We start from the raw sequence: 7,143 nt of genomic DNA on the forward strand, positions 1-7,143 counted from the left end.
TAGTTTCTTCTTCACTGCTTTTAGGCTTTTATAGGCTTCACTGCTTTTATATATATATATATATATATATATATATATATATATATATATATATATATATATATATATATATATATATATATATATATACAGCCATTTACAGCTAACTCACCAATGTATTTTTTATCATTCGCACTATAATGCCTGCCACACCGTTCTCTGCATGGGTACCCTGAAACATTTAGGCGAAGATAAAAAAGTATATATATAAACGAATTTTGGTGGGGAGGCGTGCGCGTCATCAAATATCCTCGTACATGACGCAGCGTCGTTTCCTTACGTACAGTACATTACCCGCCGCGGTGGCTTAGCGGCTATGGTGCTGCGCTGCTAACCCCGGTCGCGGGTAATTCATGTTTAAAACAGCGCCAAAAAACACGGACAAGGGAGGACACAGGACGAGCGTTGTCCTGTGTCGTTTGCGAGATCAAATCCCGGCCGTGGCGGCCGCATTTCGATGGGGGCGAAATGCAAAAACGCCCGTGTCCCGTGCATTAGGGGGCACGTTAAAGATCCCCTGGTGGTCAAGATTAATCCGGAGTCCCCCACAACGGCGTGCTTCATAATCGTGGTCTTGGCACGTAAAACCGCAGAATTCAATTTCTTGCATACATAATTTTTGCCCAATTACAGCGGCTCAAGAAAGACCTAGGGCCTTTGAGCGGGTCGTCACACGAGAAAGCCGAGAGTACATAAACTCTGTTGGAGGTCGCGGGTGACGCCAAGCGTTGTGACATTATTTTCCAACGCGTTATTTCAGTAGGCCTTCCTATAGATGGCATTAGAATCAGGCCTTCTGTTACACAATGGTGTGGGCTCAAGCGGCAGTCATTTAGCGCGAATATTCGTTTGCTGTAAAGCTATGGGAAATGGGCCCCGTTGCTGCGATTTCTGTGAGGAAGTCATAAGCAAAGGAGCGCAAGCGCAGCGAACACAACAAATTCAGTCAGGCATTATTACTGAGTACTATAGAAATAGGGTACAAGGATAGAGGTCCAGCCGGTCGTGTACAAAAGAACCAGAGCGGTGTTTGGGTGTTTCAGTACGCCGTTTCTAAATGCTTAATGTATCGAATTCGGCGAACACAAATTTTGCCAATGTTAGGTTTCACTGAGGCGTAACGTAAACATAACGTAAAAGCTGATATGTTGTATGTTTTGAGCGAAATTTCTTTCTTCGTGGAAGAAAAGATTGACTGGACCAAACTGAAAGTTCACTTACCAAGATACGCGCATTCTCTTGAGGCCCCAGCTGGCGAACGCATGGCGTCATGAGGCGGAGCCAGTTAGGGAGTCAGTTGTCATTATTTGCTACTTTTGATGTCCCCAAAGAGGCGAACGCTCCTTTTTCCTTTCACCGATGATGATGTCGCCACCGTCGGCAAGTTTTGCGGATTGTGACAGTGTCGCCATTGTTCCATTGATAACTGCGCCAGGAAAGGGGAAGACAACTTGGCGCGTAAGCTAGCTATGTTTCTTGATACTGTTTCTTGATACGTTATAACCAGTACGGCTTATATCTGTGTTCATCTGCCTTCATGTACGTATGTACTTTGTAAATTTAAGGCGAGACTGTGAATCGCGAGCTGTGTATGGTCAATGACAGGTCAAGGATGCCGCGGCAAAAGCCCAAAGAGGTGTGCACGCGAACGAGATTCACTTCCGCCGCTACGTGGGAATCGCACCACGTGACGTAGACGTCACGGCTTCGTCAGGCCGCGCGAAACTACCCCTGGATATGGGGAAACCCTTGTTCGAGAAATACAAAGGTGTCATATCTTGCAGCGCGAAAAATAGGAAGAGTTCGCAGACAAAAGCGGCGCTGACTCTATTGGAGGCTGTATTTAAATGGAGCAGTATATAAAGCAGACATTTTGTAGCATCTTGTAAGCACCAATTCTTGTAGCTTAAAAATAACGCGACGAGCATTGCATGTCAGTTCCGGCTACGTTTTCTGAGATTCGGGGGCCCGAAAGCGCGATTACAATTTGTTATGAGTCACAGCGCCACCGTTGTTTTCCGTTTCTTTGCTGCCAGTTTAATTATACTGAAGTTTATTTACCACATAGGTGCACTGAGGTACATACGCGGTGACAACATATTCATTGCACATACTTGTGGAAAGATAAAAATACACACAGCAAGAGCGGAAATGTCGAAACTTTGAAATGGTAAAGAAATACTTTTGAAGTGACACACAAAAAGTTAACATTAACAAAAGTATTTGCAGTAATGTGTTCTTGGATATATGACGTATGTTTTCATGACTTAGTTTGTATTTGTTAAATGTTGAGGGGAGACAGTAGGAGAGTGTTTGAAGGCCGTAATTAGTGCGTGGGCGTTGAACTGCCTAGTGTTCAGTTTATCGATTTAGGCGAAACGCGGGATTCCTTTGAAAGTTTGCAATGTTTCGGATATGAGTAGTACCTTAATCATATCATATATCTTCAAAGAACATATAAGTTTATACTCGTAAAGGTGGTCGACTCGTAAAATTTTGAAATTCCAGAATACATAACACGTATGCGCATTGTAAGGCAAGTCTGAAATAGCACGTGAGGCATTTTTATGGAGTGAAACTAAGTTACCTAACGACCTCTTAGTACTATTTGACCGAACGAGGGGACAATAGCACAGGTGAGACGCAAACAGTGCGTTATAAATCATAAGTTTCTGCGGTATTGGTAGTAACCTCTGACATCTGCGCAACATACCTAAAGTTTTACTAAGTTTATTTTGTAAGTAATCGGTGTGGTGGTCCCATAGCATCAGTTCATGAAAAATAACACCCAAAGTTTTTGTTGCAGCGGAAAGTTCTATTTTCGTGTCATTGAGTGTGAGGCACTGAGTGAGATCACAAGGCGTGGACTTCGCACTAAAGAGGACCGCCTTTGTCTTGGAGCATTTTAACTGGAGAGAGTTTTTTACCGACCAGTTATATAGTTTGCTGAGTATTTCATTTGCCAAATGTATGAGTTCATCTTCCTTAGTTCTCAAGAAAAATAAACTGGCATCATGTGCGTAAATAATGTAGTTAATCGAATCATCAACATTCACAATGTCATTTATATAAATGATAAATAGAAGTGGTTTTCCAATATGCTACCTTGAGGAACACCCTGCTTAGTAAGTTTAAACGAAGATAGTTTTCTATTTATTGATACGCATTGCTTTCTGTTGGTTATGTAACTTCTTATTGAATCTAAAACAATTCCGCGTGTACCGTAACAATTCAATTTTTCTAATAGTGTTCCATGGTTAATTCTGTCGAAAGCTTTTGAGAAATCTAGGAATACTGCCAATGTTAATTTCTTGGCCTCTATGTTTTTCAAAATGAGTTCTTTTCGTTTAAGAGCAGTCTCAGTCTAGCAGCTTTACCTGAGACCATATTGAAATGACCTTAAGACAAAATACTTATTAAAGAAAGCAGTCATTCTAAGGAGGATAATTCTTTCTAAACCTTTTGAAAACAGTAAAAGACATATGCATGATGAATTTCAACCAAGCCCGTTTCGACATCTTGCCGCAGTTTATTTCCAAATAAAATGTTAATTTTGGGCTTTCACACAATAACTCTGCAAAACAGTAAAACATTTAATGAAACCGATCTTTTTTTCAAACTGATCAAGTCCTCTCTATGAGTGTAACAAGCGCAACTGCATGCATGCTTTTGTTCTCAATGATTGACAATTCTGCACGAATTCTACGGTGCTTCCGCGCGATAACAATTCCTGCGCATAATTGTCTGTGTACTCTAGTTTTCTGTGACCCACCATAAAGCGTACATCATATTTACATGTTATAAATCGGCGATTCACTACAATCTCGTTGGCTGCCTTCCAACTAGAGATAGATAGATAGATAGATAGATAGATAGATAGATAGATAGATAGATAGATAGATAGATAGATAGATAGATAGATAGATAGATAGATAGATAGATAGATAGATAGATAGATAGATATATAAAGAGAGAGAGAGAGACTTGTCATAAGGAAAATGCTGAGAGGTCGAGCTTGAAATGGTTAATGAACTTTAGGGTTAGGGGTACCATCTTACACAGAATCCGCGCACGTTTTCTACATATACAATGAGGCTTGGAGGGGTCCTTACTTGGCTATATATCTTCATGGCGGTACAACCAGTCTAGGCTGTGAGAACGTCACCGTGTCGGAGTCTATTGATCACGTGCGTTGTATGCTCCCGCTACACCAGCGAGAAAGACAGCCTTGGAATAATTCTTACCGGCAGAACTCTTGAAAGAAAATTGCGGCAGGACGCGCTTGTTGGAACGTTCGTGAAGTGGCTAAAAAATGCTGTGTAACTTAATTCGATGCGTGCAACTGCTTTTTATTGGTACCTGTGTACAGCCCAGGTACCAACTTTAATGTGTTAACCCGCCGTGGGAGCCAAGTGACTGAAGTCGCAGGTTCGATCCCGGCCACGGGGGTCGAATTTCGATGAGGACGAAATGTAATAACTCTCGTTTACTTAGAATTAGGGGAACATTAAAGAACCCCAGGTGGTCAAAATTAATCCGGCGTCTTCCACTACGGCGTGCCTGTTTGTCAGAGCGTGGTTTTCGTGCGCCCTAAAAGCCCTAAAATTAAATTTTTTATAGTCATGTAATGTTTATGCACTATGCTGTTCACAAGCTATATGCCAAAATGCAAGCAGCAATTCATGCGGATGCACAATGTGTGACGTCGAAAGATGTCACTGGACGAATCGAAAATGTGTGATGTTTGCCGGGGGAGAAATGGTGAGGAGAGGGGTAAGCCGAAAGTAGTGCAAAACATATGCAAACACATTTAAGCCTTTTCTGTCCCCTCGTGTCAATGTGGAACATTTCTAGCAGTGGCCCAAGAATGGGGAAGTGCAAATATATATATATATATATATATATAAATAAATGCGAAAATGAATGAAGTTGAAAACCATGCGCTATTCTTGTAAGATGAGGTCTGTGCGCCTGCACGGGTGATAATTTCTAAGCATGTGCAGGACGCAAGGTAGCCTTGGGTCATTGCATTAGGGTCCAGCCAGAGACCCTAAACTAAAAAAAAAAAAAGATGTTGCAGTTTCGCCCGAAAGGCGAAGCATCGACTGCGTTAGCAAATTTAGAGATTATGGGGTTTTACGTGCCAAAACCACGACCTGATTATGAGGCACGCCGTAGTGGGGTTCTTTAACGTGCACCTAAATCTAAGTACATGGGTGTTTTCGCCCCCAACAATATGCGGCCGCTGTGACCGGGACTCGATCCCGCGACCTCGTGCTTAGCAGCCCAACACAATAGCTACTAAGCAACCACGGCGGGTACGCGATAGCAAATTAGAGGGCAGCTATACGAAGTAAGGATAGTAGTTTTATTAGTCATATAAACTTGTAAACATAGGCATACTAACTAAATTAATAAGCTTAGTCTCACGCGCGCACAAGCAAACGTGAGCACATCCCACTCGATGACCGCGGAAACTCGCTGTCGAAACGATGGAGTGAGGAAGCGCGGCAGCAGCAGCGAGCGAATTGACCTTCGTGCTGCGTCTCGCATCAACGCGAGCTAAGCCTCGGACACGCAGTGCGCGGCGGACTTTGTCCCCGCCGCAGATGGCTTTCAAGGTACAGCGGCCCGGGCAGGCACGTGCGGCCGCCCGAGCCGCCCAGAGTAGTACGCGCCCCCGGTCCCTACCCTGCCTCCGGAGCCTTGCACGCGAAGGAAGACAGCGCGCTTCCTCCCTGCTTTCCTCCCTTGCGTGCGCGAGATTGAACCGCGGTCGCCGGCTCACCCTCGCACATACAGCATACGGCGCGTGGCGACGATCTTATCGCTCGTGGACTTTATACGGAACCTCACGGCGACGCCGACGGCTGAAATGCGCGTGGAATGTCGATGTAATTGCTGTCGCAATAAAACATCATGAGCCATTCCACTCTGTGAAGGTAGATGACCAGCGAAGCTATATAGCACATGACAAAGAGGTGACACAGAATTTTGAAGAAAGGTACGAACGCATTTATTGTCTTGATCGTTAGTCATCGTGACGAAAGGTATACGCACACACATTTATTCTTATACATTCGCGTTCATTCGCGCTATACATTCGTTGTATACATTCGTGTTTTCATTTCGCGATATATTGAGGCAAATAATTTCAGACTGAAATCACAGCACCGACTGACAATGGACCAGTGCCGTCAGCGCCTTCGCAGAGGGAGGGGCAGTATGGGAACGTTGGCATGATGAGCAGCAACGGAGACAGCTGTGGAAGATGACGACGACGACGAACGCGCGAGCAGTGGCACGAGCCATTGCTGATCATGATAGTTTTTGCTCGCATAGATTTGTTGACGGACACGAAAAATGCACGAAACTCTAGCCGTAAACAACTTCGCTGTAATAAAACGTGAATACTAAGTCTATGTCCTTCGTGTTCTATCACTAGCACGTTACTCAAATGTTTTCAACTGGAATGGCTTGTAGTCGAATGTATATGGCACTCTGTAGTTTCCTTTGCATGCTTGACATTGTGTGAAATGTTAGACATACCTATTCTGTTTAGTACGCATATCTCATGATATTGTATTTGTATTGATATTTGTTCTGCAGAAGAATAAACATTTGGACAAGTTGGTACTGATTGAACATCCTGATTTGGCAGTGCGAACGACGAAGACACAAGGAAAGACAATACAGGACAGCGCTGTTTTTTACAGCGGAGCTGTTATACGCTAGGTTCTGGCGGTTTGTGTGCGTAGGCAAAAAGGATGGCGCCCCCCCCAGAGCTAAAACAGCTAAAGCATAAAGCAAAAGCCTATCGCCGGGTATGCCCCCAGCTGCGTTTAATCGTAAGAATTGTCAAAACGCATTGTGACAAAAAAAATATCGTAATAAAAAAAGTAAAACCGGAATAGACACTGTTTTGGCATGGATTGCGGTTTGACGTCACTGGCTCTATAAGCAAACCACGTAACCTTATCTCAGTTCCCTTCCACCCGTACAATGGGTAGGCGGCGTGCGTAGAGGACTACGGAAGAACAGCGCGCCTACGAAGAACACCGTCGTGAACAGAAGCGGGAATGTGCGCGGCGACGGCGGGCGGCA

Source organism: Dermacentor andersoni, chromosome 1 (assembly GCF_023375885.2).
Source record: "Dermacentor andersoni chromosome 1, qqDerAnde1_hic_scaffold, whole genome shotgun sequence".
NCBI lineage: Eukaryota > Metazoa > Arthropoda > Arachnida > Ixodida > Ixodidae > Dermacentor > Dermacentor andersoni.